This window comes from Lygodium microphyllum, chromosome 15, assembly GCF_053477565.2.
Source record: "Lygodium microphyllum isolate KBCC chromosome 15, Lygodium_microphyllum_v1.1.10, whole genome shotgun sequence".
NCBI classification, from domain to species: domain Eukaryota; kingdom Viridiplantae; phylum Streptophyta; class Polypodiopsida; order Schizaeales; family Lygodiaceae; genus Lygodium; species Lygodium microphyllum.
Genome location: NC_141149.1, coordinates 20,756,509 through 20,770,860, shown reverse-complemented (window position 1 = coordinate 20,770,860; position 14,352 = coordinate 20,756,509). Strand labels below are relative to the sequence as shown.

The window sequence follows — 14,352 nt, the reverse complement described above, 5'->3', positions numbered from 1 at the left end:
TCAAATGTGCAATTAAAAGATGCACATGTGAGGTGCAAGCTACTTTCTCACAGTTGAAGAACAAAGGACCCTGTGAAAAAGATGGGTGTCAAAGGCAAAAGTTATAACAAGTTACACTTGTTAGATTCTAGATGAATTTTGGTGTCAATTTGCCCCTAGGACTATTAATTGGCCATTAAGTATCAGTGATGACACTAGGAACTAGGTATTAATTAATAGATTAATGCTTGTCCAAGGGTCAATTAATGCATGGGACCACTTTGGGTTGCAAATAATCTAACCAATTAATTTTTGGATAGGCAATGTCAATTTTCTGGACATGGATTAAGAACTGAATTAATTTTCAAAATTAATTAATTTTAAAAAGTAATTAAATGATTAAAAATTACTGAAAATGGATTAAGAAAGCTGCCACTTGGCAAAACTTTCCCATGCAAGTGGGGGAAAGACTAAATAGGGCTGAAAGGAGAGAAAAATCTCGTTTTTTCATTTTGGAGCTGTTGGAAAGAGGTGTTGGACTATTGCTGCCAGCTTTTGGGGCCAATTGCCAGCCATTGGAGACCATTTTGGTAATGGAGATTGCATATTTTTTACCTTCGAAAGTTAACAATTGCTGCTGATGCACTTTCTCCTAAAGATCACAGTCTCTAATACTCCTATTGTTGTTGGTGCATCCGTTTGGGGCTAGTACAACAGGGCAGCAACTGATTTTGATCGGTTCTTCGCGACAAATCTCAAAATTTTCTATACAATATTCTCTCATCTCCTTCAACCTATGCTCAGCCATTCTCAACAATTCTCAGCCATTCTGAGAATATCTCAATCATTTTTTGTGGACTGATCTGTAATTTCTGTAGTAAACCCTAATTCACATCAAAAATTAGAGTTTAACAGCCACCTTGGGATCTGTGCCAAAGATTGAAGGCTCAAGGGACTGAAATCAGCAGCTAATAATTGAAGATTATCAAGGGATTTCAGAAGCTAACCCATCCCGAATTGATTTAGGGCAACATTTGGCCAGCCAAGGGTCAAATTGGAGAAGAAGTCCTGGGTGAAATAAGGAGCAAATGACCCAAAAGGCCTGCTGGACATTTATGACAGCAAGAGCAATTGGTTAGCAAGAGGAGATTGAAAAATCTCAAGTTATACTCCTTCCAATTGAATGAAAGCTAAAGAAATACCGCAAGGGGCGCTAATTTTGGGACCAACAGGGTGTCTATTGTCCAAGAATGTTATGGTAAAGTGTGTATTTAATTTTATGTGCATTTATTTATTGTTGTAATTAACTCTTAAATCGGGTTATCACCATCCATTCCAAGAAGAAAGACTAGTTGCACAAGCACAAGGCCGGCCTTGTTGCTAAAGATTTTGCTCAGTACCCAAGCATTGACTTCCATGATACTTTTGCCCCCACTGCTCATATGGCGACTATTCGAGTTGTTCTTGCCTTGGCTGGCCATAGAAGATAGCATGTCTATCAGTTGGATGTGAAGCCGATCTTCCTCAATGGTGACTTGCAAGAGGAGATATATGTGGAGCAGCCTCTTGGCTTTAGATCCTCGAATGGGAAAGTATATAGATTAAAAAAGGCCTTGTATAGCCTAAAGCAAGCTCCGCGTGCATGGAACGAGAAGATTAACTGATTCCTTCAGTCACAATTGAAATATCGACGCTCCAAGGCCGATCCGCAGCTTTATGTACACACTTCTAAGGTTGGTTATATGTTGTTTGTGTTGTATGTTGATAATTTGATTTTTACAGGTGACCGTGCACAGAAGGTCAAAGAGACAAAGACAACTTTACATTAGACGTTCGAGATGACAAACTTAAGTCATGAGATTTATCAATCTTCGAGGGGGATTTTCATCTCTCACCAAAGATACATTCAAGAGCTCTTGGTGACTTTTAAGATGAAGACCTATCAAACCATTTCTACTCCTATCCAAACTGGAAGGCCACTTCACACTCAACTTCTCCCTTGATGAATGCTTCCCGCTACCGTCAACTAATTTGATCATTGATTCGGCTCCTCAACACTCATGTTAATCTTTGTTTTGCTATAAGTAATAGGTCTCTTAGCGGGGTTCATGAGTAAACCAAAACAAGTGCATTGGCAAGCTGCCCTAAGGATTCTTCAGTATTCAAGAGGGTCCTCTGACTTAGGGATTTCTTATCCAACAGGTATAAGTGCTTCAGATCTTGTTCTTGCAGGTTGGAGTGACTCGGATTGGGCTGGTAATGTGAACCACCGAAGGTCTACTATAGGCTATTGTCTTACCTTGGGTACAAGTGTTATCTCATGGAGTAGCAAGAAACAACCCACGGTAGCCCTTTCTTCTACCGAGGCGAAGTATTGGGCCGCATTTTCCACCACATGTGAGGTTGTGTAGCTTCAAAGATTGTTGGAGAAGCTTGGTTGCCCCCAAACTCGTCCTACTCTTCTGCGGTGCGAGAACGAGAGTTGCATTGCCTTGGTCCGAAATCTTGTATTCCATGCCCAGACGAAGCACATAGAGATCCAGTACCACTTCATCAGGGAGAAGCTTCTGGATGCAACCATTGACGTAGAGTACTGCAAGACAGAGAATAACCTTGTAGATTTGTTTACGAAGGCGCTTCCCCAAACTCTTCTTCGGAGACATGCCAGATCCCTCAACCTTATGCCTCGTCCAGGATCTGAGAGGGGGTGTTGATATCATCCCCTGGACACATGCATTTTCCTCTTTCAAGCAGTGTGCGGAGCACATCAAGGTCAATTTGAGTGCCACATCAGCAGCAGGGTGCGACAGCATCATTTCTGCCAGGTCAGCAGTCACACATGTGATGGGAGATGCTGTCGCAAATGCCACGTGGCAGAGGACTGTGCAGTCGGACAGTTTTGGACTTTTTTTTATGTAGTCAGCTACAGCCGACCTGATGCTGGGCGTTATTTTTTCCTTGGCTATATATCACCAGTCTCTTGCACACCCTCATTCATTCACAAGCACTCTCAGGAGATCCTGGAGATCAGATCGTGATCAAGCCTTGTTCTTGATGTGTGCGCGTGTGGTGACATCATAGAGGAGGAGATACACAAACATACGCACTGCACCCGTGTCCATATTTGCATTGCTTTGTATTCAGCATGCTTCCTACAGCAGATCTTGTTCTACTGTCTCTTTGGTCCCATGCTTCCGCATCGCTGCACTCTGACACATTTCACTAATGATTGTAGAACAACTTACTCTCTGAAGCTGAAGTCTAAGCTGGGGTTCTGATTGGTTGGGTAAGAAGAGGAACTAGACTAACCACTATGCTTCTCTCAGGATTGGAGAGGTTACTCCTTCCTGAATATTGTACAAACTCAGCAACTATCGACGTGTTCTTTCCATGACAGTTGCACACCAGCCATACTTGTCTCATGCTCAAGATGTACATAACACCTTTAATGGTCTTACCATCGGGCCCAGTACCACTTGTAGAGACCCAATGTAAATCTAGGAGTGCACCCGAAGTTGGCCTTTTAGAAGCCGGTCCTGCTTGGCAACTGCAGACCTGCTCTGAGATTTCACTTGCCAGCTAAGACTTCAGGCACTCTTCCTCCCATTTTTACCCCAATCTCACCATCTTCATGTCCATACTGCAGACCTGCTCTGAGATTTCACTTGCCAGCTAAGACTTCAGGCACTCTTCCTCCCATTTTTACCCCAATCTCACCATCTTCATGTCCATACTATCATCACGTGGCTTGGAACCTGGAATATAGCTCTTCTCAGATGCGCTCGACATTGGATGACTAATCCTTTCTAGCATCTCACCTTCTGTTCAAGCACTTAAAAGGTTGATCCAAGACATCCTGGCTAAGCGAATTTTGCCTAGCTTGCTCCCTTTCAGGATAAGAATCCTGTTTCACAACAGGCTTTGGTCTCTTCGTATTAGGTTTCTCCGCATGTGGAGGAACTCGTACACGCTAGGTGGCAGGCAGGCAGTTCGCCTATTTCATAGAGGATGCATGGTTAGGTCTCACTTGATCTGTACAAGTGGAACTCATCCTGACCTGCAGTTGAGCAAACTTCTTATCTGCACATGTTCAAGGAAATGAAGTTAGGACTTGCTGTCTCAGCACACATATTGTCATGCAGATGGAAAGCAGATGCAAAACTTACAATGTAAAGAAAAACCACACTACTAGCAAATCCTTATTAAGGCTGAAAACACTTTAATGCAACAAATGTGACTGTTGTTACCTCACCTCTTCCACATTTCTGTTCGATATTGAGCTTGAGAAATAGATAGGCCAAAGCATGAAATCCCTGCTTCCATCATGGCCTTGATTCCACATCTTGGCCTACCTACCATTTTATGAATGCCTTAAAAAATTAGGTATACCTATTTCATCTTGATAGCACCTGTCCAGACCTAGGAAAACCAACCTGAGATTAGCAACTTGCAAGCAATGGAAACTTGAGCTGCCATAAAGACAATACTTGAGCTTGGATTAATTCTGTAAATAAATTTATAGAGGAGGCAATAGGTTGTCATTCTTGGAGACGTTGAATAGAAGTTTGAGCTTTGGTTTGCATATTGAATTTCATCTGCAGAGCAAGGATTGAGCACAGGTGGCCTAAGACTCTCATAAACATTGCTCCCTCAACACAGTCAGCCCCACATAAAAGAGCATCTGGAGGGACTTTCCCTTCTACCACAAGTGGTTCCCAACCACTTGAGGAAGCAAGAATAGATCCTGTACCAACCCATAATACTCTTTCAGAATCCTCTCCTGATCATGCTGCTTGTGTAGCCCACCTGAGGAAGCAAGAAGAGATCCTGTACCAACCCATAATACTCTTTCAGAATCCTCTCCCCATCATGCTGCTTGTGTAGCCCACTGTACAAATCCATGTACATGAAGGATGATACAGTGGGACTTGCTCATACCAATAGAGTGAATGCTGAGTACAATAACGAACACAAGGGCATGGACTCCTGCACATTTCGCCAGCTCTTTCTTGTCACTGAGCACCCTCCATGATTCAAGAGGAGGCCTGAAAAGCTTGCAGATCCTCAACTTGTACACCTTCTGCATTAACCTTACTGTGCGAAGGAAAGTGGCAAGGGTTAGCGAATTCACCATATACCCAACCACTGTTTAAAAAAATTACACAGCGCAGCGAACAGAATCTAAGAAAGAGATAGAGAGTATACAACAGATAAGAGGAGAATAACAAAATTTCTTTATCTCCAAACAACTGATACAAAGACGGCTCTGTCCACCTGTGCCCTGCCACTGTGAAGCTTAGATGGCGATCTAGACCGGAACACTCTGACTAGGTGAAAGATGGATAATTGATGGCTATGAAAGGGTTTAGCTTTTATACCTTGTGAAGGGGGTCATGATGGATGACCTTCCATATGCACCTATGTCTGTTGACCTTCCATGTGCACGTGTTTGTTGACCTTCCATGTGCACCTCCACTAGTTGGCCAGGGAATATTCTAAGGAATATATATTCTAAGGAATATTCCCTTTACCATTGGCTAGGGCCCCTGATAACTCTCTTACCCTACAACTCGATGCAATGTGCCTCGAGTTGCTACCAGCTTAACTACTCTGTCTAACCCAAAGATTAGACCCACGACGGTCACCGTTTTGCCATCCGGTCACATAGGCCTCATCTGACATATAAGTCAGGACTCAACCAATGTCCGGGCTCACATATGGCTTCTCCTCATAATGGGGGCCTTAAAACTTTGAGCACCATGGATCATTGGTGGCACCTTATGAGGGTGGGGCATTGAGCATATCTAACACCCCCCCTCAATGTCCACCCATAGGTGAACTATATCCTCGGTCCAATGTCAAGTCTTTGAAGATGAACTTGAAGCAGATCCTTCGTAAATGCTTTGGTGAAGATATCCGCTCCATTCTCCTCTGTTGGACAGTAGACCAGTTCCACTATCCCATCCTCGATCAAATCACACACACAGTAATACTGAATATCTATATGTTTGGTGCGCGCATGAAACACTGGATTTTTGGCAATGGCGATGCAACTCTGATTGTCACATCTCAGCACAGTTGGTTCTTCATCCTGCACTCCCATATGCCATAGGATCCTTCTCAACCATACTGCTTCACATACAGCAAAACAAGCTGCCTTGTACTCTGCTTCGGTAGAAGGCAATGCCACTGTTGGCTGCTTCTTACTAATCCAAAAGAAAATTCCTGGACCTAAAGAGAAACAATAACCAGAAACAGACTTTCTGGAATCACTGTCTCCTGCCCAAATCTGAGTTACAATTCCCCACAAGGGAAGTTCCGAAACTGTATATGATACCATAGTCAAGAGTTTCCTTCAAGTATCTGAGCACCCGCATCCCAGCTTTCCAATGACTGTCATGAGGTTTGTTTGAGAACTTGCTCAAAATACCAACAGCAAAACTGATATCTGGCCTGGTGTTACACAAGTAGATCAGACTGTCGACCAATCTTCTGTATCTCCCAACGTCTACTAGTGCTGATGTATCCTCAATGGATAACTTTGTATTCACCTCCATAGGTGTAGCTATCTCCTTGCACTCGGTCATGCCAAACGCCTTCAAGATCTCCCATGCATACTTCTTCTAAGAGATGAAGATCCTTCCTGGCTCTTGCCAGACTTCAATCCCCAAACAATAGTGTAGCAAGCCTAAGTCTGTCATTTCAAACTCAGAACTCAAAGCCTTTCGAGTTTGGTTGATCGTATCTTCATAGTCACCTGTAATAAGAAGGTCGTCCACATATAGGACAATCACTAAAGACTTTTTACCATCCTTGTAAACATACAAGTTAGCATCTGAGACATCTTTTGAAGTTTAAGCTTAAAAAGAACTTATCTATCCGCTGGTACCATGCTCTAGGGGCTTGTTTTAGCCCATACAATGCCTTCTTCAGCTTACACACTTTGTTCTCAAAATGGGGGGCCTCAAACCCTGGTGGCTGAGCCACGTACACCTCCTCCTTAAAGTCACCATTGTTTTAGCCCATACAATATCTTCTTCAGCTTACACACTTTGTTCTCAAAATGGGGGGCCTCAAACCCTGGTGACTGAGCCACGTACACCTCCTCCTTGAGGTCACCATTTAAGAACGCTAATTTAACATTCATTTGGTAACTGCTTGTGGGCGGCCACTATAAGTACTGTGCGAATAGTAGTCATTCTGGCAGTTGGGACAAATGACTCTTGAAAATCAAACCCTTCAACCTGTGAAAATCCCTAGGCAACCAATCTGGCTTTGTACTTTTCTAAGGTACCATCAGCCTTGTACTTTACCTTCCAGATCTACTTGGTGCCAATAACCTTCCGCTTTGCTGGTCGATCCACTAGCTCCCAAGTGTCATTCTTCATTATCCTGTCATACTCGACTTGCATAGCTGCCTTCCATGCTGGATCTACAAGTGCTTCTTCCAAGTTAGTTGGCTCCTTTACTTCTCTCATAATCTCATCCATCAAGGCCATATTGACTATGTGAGCAGAAGCCCTCATTTGCTCCTCTATTCTCTAAGACCTCCTTGGTTCGTCTGCCTTCTCCTCAACAGATGCAGGCATAGGATTATTGTGGTCATAGAGCTACTTCACCCAACGCGGCAATGGCTTTTCCGGTAGGGTGATGTCAGGTTGGTGAACTTTTTCCTCATCATCTGAAGATAATGCTTTCTCCTTCTTAAGGATAGGGACAGCTCTCGGTACAGGTTCATAGTGGACTACTTCTTCGCTTGATGATAAAGTGAAAGAACTTGCCTTCTCCTCCTCCACTGTATGCGGCTTCCTCCTCCTTAAGGATAGGAACAGCTCTCGGGACAGGTTCATAGTGGACTACTTTGCTTGATGATAAAGTGTAACAACTTGCCTTCTCCTCCTCCACTGTATGCGACTCCTCCTTGAACACCACATCACAGCTTGCGATGATCTTCTTTGCCTCTTGGTCATATAATTTGTAAGGCTTCTGCTCATCACTATAACCCAAGAAGATACATTTTCTATTTTTTGGTTTTAACTTGTTTTTCTTCTCATCTGAAACATATGCATAACATTCACATCCAAAAATTCTGAAATGTGAGACAGATGGTTTCTTAACAATGTAAGCCTCATGAGGTGTTTTTACCTTGAGAGCCTTTGTGTAGCTCCGATTTAGAATATAGACTGCAGTATTAACAGCTTCAGTCCAAAAATGGTTAGGCGATCCCTTGCCCTTTAGCATGCATCTTGCTATCTCCACAATGGTGCGATGCCTGTGTTCCACAACACCGTTCTGCTGAGGTATGTGAGGCATCGTCAATTGACGCTTGATCCCTTTACTCTTACAAAAGGCTTCAAACTCCTTTGAGTTGAACTCACCACCACCATCTATTCTAAATTTCTTCACACTTTTCCATGTTTCATTCTCAACAAGTTTTAGCAATTCTTTAAACTTATCAAAAGCTTGAGCCTTATCACGAAGGAAATACACCCACATCTTCCTATTGTAGTCGTCGACAATCAACATAAAATAAGAAGATCCCCCCAAGGCATGTGTAGACATCTTACCGCACAAGTCAGCATGCATCAACTCTAGAGGAGCCTGTGCTCTATTCTTGCTTTCTTGTGAAAATGCCTTTCTCTATTACTTGCCCATCATACAAGCTTCACATGGTTCCTTCAATTCAATCATTGTAGGTAGGTGAGCAACCATACCTTGCTTTTGCATCTCCTTCAACACTACAAATCCGATGTGTTTAAACCTTTTATGCCAAAGCTTACTTGTGTCCACTCCAACGGTGGCTGTAAGAGCACTTAGCTCATATAGGTTGTTCTTTCTTTCTCCTTTGCTAACAATTTTGCCAACACTTTCAAGAATTTCTGCACATGTCTTCTTAAAACTCACTTCATGACCAAGATCAGTTATGGTAGCAACTGATAATAGATTTCTCCTAATTTCAAGAACATACAACACATTTGAAAGCTTTTTGACTTCACCATTTGCAACAACAAAAAAAATAGTACATGTGCCCGCAGCAGAGCATTTTGTATCATTTCCAACCGTCACAATGATGGATTCTTATAGAGGCTGCATAAAACTATATAGACCTTTCTTGTTGGTCATGTGACGAGAGGCCCCACTATCCAACACCCATGAGTCAGCGGTAGATTCTTATAGATTTCTCCTAATTTCAAGAACATACAACACATTTGAAAGCTTTTTGACTTCACCATTTGCAACAACAAAAAAAATAGTACATGTGCCCGCAGCAGAGCATTTTGTATCATTTCCAACCGTCACAATGATGGATTCTTATAGAGGCTGCATAAAACTATATAGACCTTTCTTGTTGGTCATGTGACGAGAGGCCCCACTATCCAACACCCATGAGTCAGCGGTAGATTCTTCTTGCGCCGAGGAGCACACTTCCTCAATGGTCGCCATGAATAACTCCAACTCTGCTTCAGCCGTATTGGCTCTCTTTCTCTTTACTTTTAAGGGTACCATTCTTTTCATCTGCCTTCTTGACACGAGAATCTACAATTGCATGTCCTTTCTTCTTGCAGTAGAAGCACTTTCCTTGAAACTTCTTCTTACCGCCCTTCTTCTTTTTGTCCCCATCATTTTTTGTGGAGGAACCACCTTTGCCTTTTACATTGGTAAAGAATGCAACATCTCCATTGTTGCTTCCTTCTCTAGCTTCCAACCTCAACTCCTCCTTCATCAATAATGCACAAAACTCCTCAAAATTCAAAGCTTGAGGACTCAGCTGAGTATTAAGGACAGTTACTAATCCATCAAACTTTTGTGGACAAATCCGAAAACACCTCCGAGCTAGCTCTTCGCTAGTCTTTTGTATCCCAGCGCCAGCCATTTGGTCACGCAAATTCTTAATCCAAGTGATGAATGCTTCAACCGTCTCTCCTTCAGCAAACTTCTCCACTGCTAATTGATTCTCCAAGTTTTGATTCTTTGTTTGGTTTCGTATTTTATATTGACTTCTCAGTACATTCCAAGCCTCTGATGCTTTGGTTGTATGCTGAATCAAAGTCAGAACACTGTCAGAACAGCTTGTAACTAAGGCACACAATGCATCTGCATTCCTTCGTTTCCAAGCTCGTAGAAGATCTGCATTCGGAGGAATCATCACACTAGAATTTGATGGGTCGGAGATAGGCTGTGGTTCTACGTCAGTCCCCAGCACAATCTCCAAAAGCTCATAAAAATCAAGGATAGTTGTAATTTTGAACTTCCACAAGGTGTAGTTTGTACCATCTAACTTGCCTTCGTTGAAGGTTGGTGGACGAATCCTCAGTGTTTGAATAGCTAGTACAGCAACACCACTTTCTGATACGCCAAAACCGCTTCTGAAAGACGACATCGTTCCTCTTTGCTGTTAAAGCCTTTGTCTCTTGCGCACTCTTCGATCCCTAGAGTCTCCTGGGCTTGATACCATGTAAAAAAAAATTACATGGCGCAGCGAACAGAAACTAAGAAAGAGATAGAGAGTACACAACAAATACGAGGAGAATAACAAAATTTCTTTATCTCCAAACAACTAATACAAAGATGACTCTGTCCACCCGTGCGCTTTAACTATGAAGCTTAGATGGCGATCTAGACAGAAAATAGGTGAAGAGCTTAAGGCTAGCTGGAACGACTCTGACTGGGTAAAAGATGGATAATTGATAGCTGTGAAGGGGTTTAGCTTTTATAGCTTGTGAAGGGGGTCATGATGGATGACCTTCCATATGCACCTATGTCTGTTGACCTTCCATGTGCACATGTGTCTGTTGACCTTCCATGTGCCCATGTGTCTATTGACCTTCCATGTGCACCTCCACTAGTTGGCCAGGAAATACCCATTGGCTAGGGTCCCTGATAACTCTCTTACCCCACAACTTGATGCAATGTGCCTCAAGTTGCTACCAGCTTAAGTACTGTGTCTAACCCAAAGACTAGACCCACAACAGTCACCTTTTTGCCATCAGGTCACATAGACCTCATCTGGCATACAAGTCAGGACTCAACCAATGTCCGGGCTCACATATGGCTTCTCCTCATAGTGGAGGCCTTACAACTTTGAGCACCATGGATCATTGGTGGCACCTTATGAGGGTGGGGCATTGAGCATATCTAACAACCACATTTCTCCACCTGCCCTAACTCAATACTGCTACAATGCCATCTGAATCAAACCTAGTTTCACTCAGTACCAACACTGTGCCATCAGAATCAGAGTTTGTGCCGGCAAAGAAAACTTTCACGCCTGTTATGAGGGGAATGCTAAAACCAACAGCTAGCACTCCAGGCATTACAAGAGATATGTAAGGAGTAGAATCAGCATTAGTCTTCACATACGTCAGCTGTCTAATGGTACAGCCCAGTCTGAGACTCAAACTGAGAATGTTGAGACCCCCTTCTAGACTCTTTCTAGACACTCTCTCTTCCCTTTGTGTTCTGAAAAGAATGGGTAATGTTTCAGGATTGATCTGTGGGGGGGGGGGGGGGGGGGGGGGGGGGCGGCGCGGGAGCGGGAAGTTTGTTCTTCTACTGCTGTCAGCAAGAAACACTGTTGGGTTCATGAACACACACACCTTGCATTGGTGGGTGGGTAATCCACTTTGAGAGCTATCTTATAATCCAATCCCTCGTCCAGTAATTTTCCATTTTCTTGGAATGTCTTCCATGGAGCATTCACCTCCCTCCAACCAAGTAGACACAACAGCCTAACAGTAGGATCATGCACACCTTCAGCAGCTATGGCCATCACCTCAATCCCCCAATTCTGTTATCTTGAGCTCAGTAGCAACCCCATAAGGAAAGAATCCTTGCACAACAGTGCAAAAAGAGCTCCATTGATGGAGACTCTTTTTGCACAAAGAGCTTTCTTACGGTTCCCGAGGCCACCTTGGACTGTCGCAAGCAGAACAGACAGGACCACTGGATTTGAAGTGATAATGGGCAGAAACACACAGCTGGGAGAAAAGATCGATGGGATCAAAGTAGTTAGGGTGTGAGGGTGCCTGCAAGCTCTGCAATCTACCTACCACAGCTCTAGGTGTAAGGGAGAGCTCTTTGGGGAAATGAAGCACAGCCATGATCTTTGAATCATCAGAAAGCGGTGGATGCATAATCGAGGCAGGATTAAGCCAGTCCCAGGGATCTGATTCATTTTGGCCTCTGGAAGGAAGTTTGGTGAATCCAAGCAGGCAAAGGAGCTCTCTCCATTGTTTAGTTCAGCATACACTCCTTCCATAAGAATGCCTAAACTTGAGAACCCAGGAACTATCACAAAGCCTTGGAAGGCACTTATCATGCTAGAAAGAGATCCCCGTGATGAGATACGGACCTGTAAGACCACGCTCACATTCAGCATGTTGCCTTTGGAATTGGAGAGTGGAACTCCGTTGGCGAGCTGCATGTCATTGTTCCAATTTGAGACCAGGTGCACAGGTTCTTTATCCACAGAGGGACCTGTTTGATTGTAACCCTCCTGGCATTCCCTGATAAATGGACCTGTTGATTTGTAGCCCTGCTGCCATTCTTTGTTTAATAAGTGCAGCTCCGACAAGAAGGGCATCAGTGGTCTCCTGCCTTCAATGTTGGGGTACTCCTCCGATTTCCCATTCAGGAAACTGAGATCATCTGAGATCGACCGCCGCTTGTCCTCTGCCTCCCACCCAAAGAAGGGGTCTGTGGCGAGGTCCTTGAGGTAGGGCTTACATTGCTGCTAGACTTCTTTGCTGCGGGTGTAGTCGGATTTGAACACAGTACCAGCTGGATATGGCAGAAAGTCAGCAGAGACAAAGGAGGTCGAAAGAGAGGGAATTTGAGGTATCGGAAGAACTAGGACAAGTAATAATGAGGAGAGCTGAAACACGGCTGGTGCAGGACGATGCACTCTCAATCGAGACCGCAGAGGCGCCATGTAAAGACACTAATTAGGGAGATGAGGGTTGATACGCCCCGCACATGAGGTCTTCCAGATCAACCATAGTAGAAGCAAAAAGTCCAACCACAGCACATGGACAGATACAGTTCGTGCCCAGTTTGTGGGCGCAGAAAAACGTGACTTGGCCGCCACGTTTACACACAGGAACAGAGGAGTCGAGGACAGTGGACACTTTTTCTGGCCACCCCTCCCATTAACACAAAGATCAATATTAATGATCAATTAATATCAAAATATGTATTGCTCAATCTCAAATTATTGACATAATAATTAAATTAATTATATATTACTTAATAATTATAAAAAGCTTACCAATTAACATAATTAATGAAATATCCAACTAGAGAGTAGAAGAGTTGAACCCCTTCGTTGTATTGTTAAAGCATGGATCTACCTAACTCTTTGCGAGGTGGAAAGAGGGAAATTTTATTCGATACACCACCCCTCTTTCCACCTTCCCACATGCAATGCAGATGTGATAGTTTATCAGTGGTTGCTATCTTCATCGTCAATAGAGTGATGCTAACTTCAATACAAGATATGCAAATGTGGTCTCTAGTCTCTTTTAAACATCCGATTTGAGTAACTACCTAAAAGCCCCTACTCCATAAATGTTTGTGGTCTAGGATAGGTCCACCAACATGCTCATTGGTCATGTCTTCGATGGGCTATCCTAGTGCGATGAGTAGCCCAATCTCTAGCCCTGCACTCCATCAAAAATTGCAAATACATAATGTTGACGCGCTCATCATCTCAATCACTTAATAGTAGCTCAAACATGGTGTAGAGGCGAGCTCACACTCAACCGCCAACGGACCACTTATTGTTCAAGCGTTTCAAGCAAACATCTATGGCTATCTCTCACCTAATCGACGCACCTTCAATCCTACTGGGGTGTAGTGAGCTTACCTTGATGCCCAAACAAGTTGCATCCTCCCTCAAGCACACCGCACAATTCGAGATGCGAGCTCAAGCATCCTCAAGCCTCCACCTTCAAGCTCCATCTTCCATAGCCGCTCGCGAGACAAGAGAAGAGAAGAAGAGAGAAGATGATGGAGAGCTTCACCTCCAAGATCCCTCACTCTCACACACTCACTCCCTCATACTCTCACACTCCCTCTCTCAAGCACACACAAGCAAGCAAGAAGAGAAGAGAAGAGAATAAGAGAAGAAGATGAGTCCACTTTGCTACACGCCAAAGAATGAACTCCTCATTCACTTTTTAACCTTATATACAAAACCCTAAATCCCTTTTGAGCGGTCATCCCCTTATTTCCTTTTTACATGGCCTAGGCCCTCTTTCCCATTATCCTCCTATCTTCCTAGCTTTCTTCTTACCACCCATCTACTTTTATAATTTGCACAAGAGGGAGCCTTGTGCTCTTTTACAAAAAGTTTTAGGGGTGCCTCGTATTTAA

At 43.5% G+C, this 14,352-nt stretch overlaps 2 pseudogenes across 1 annotated transcript; both read right to left on the bottom strand.

Moving 5' to 3' along the window:
• Window positions 1-1,576: 1,576 nt before the first annotated feature.
• Window positions 1,577-12,990, bottom strand: LOC148024325 (uncharacterized; annotated as a pseudogene). Its single transcript, XR_015693283.1, has 2 exons — window positions 12,332-12,990; window positions 1,577-4,059 (listed from the first exon to the last, which is right to left on the bottom strand). The product of XR_015693283.1 is annotated as an uncharacterized LOC148024325 (transcript).
• On the bottom strand, window positions 10,597-12,319 carry LOC148024326 (uncharacterized; annotated as a pseudogene).
• Window positions 12,991-14,352: the final 1,362 nt, after the last annotated feature.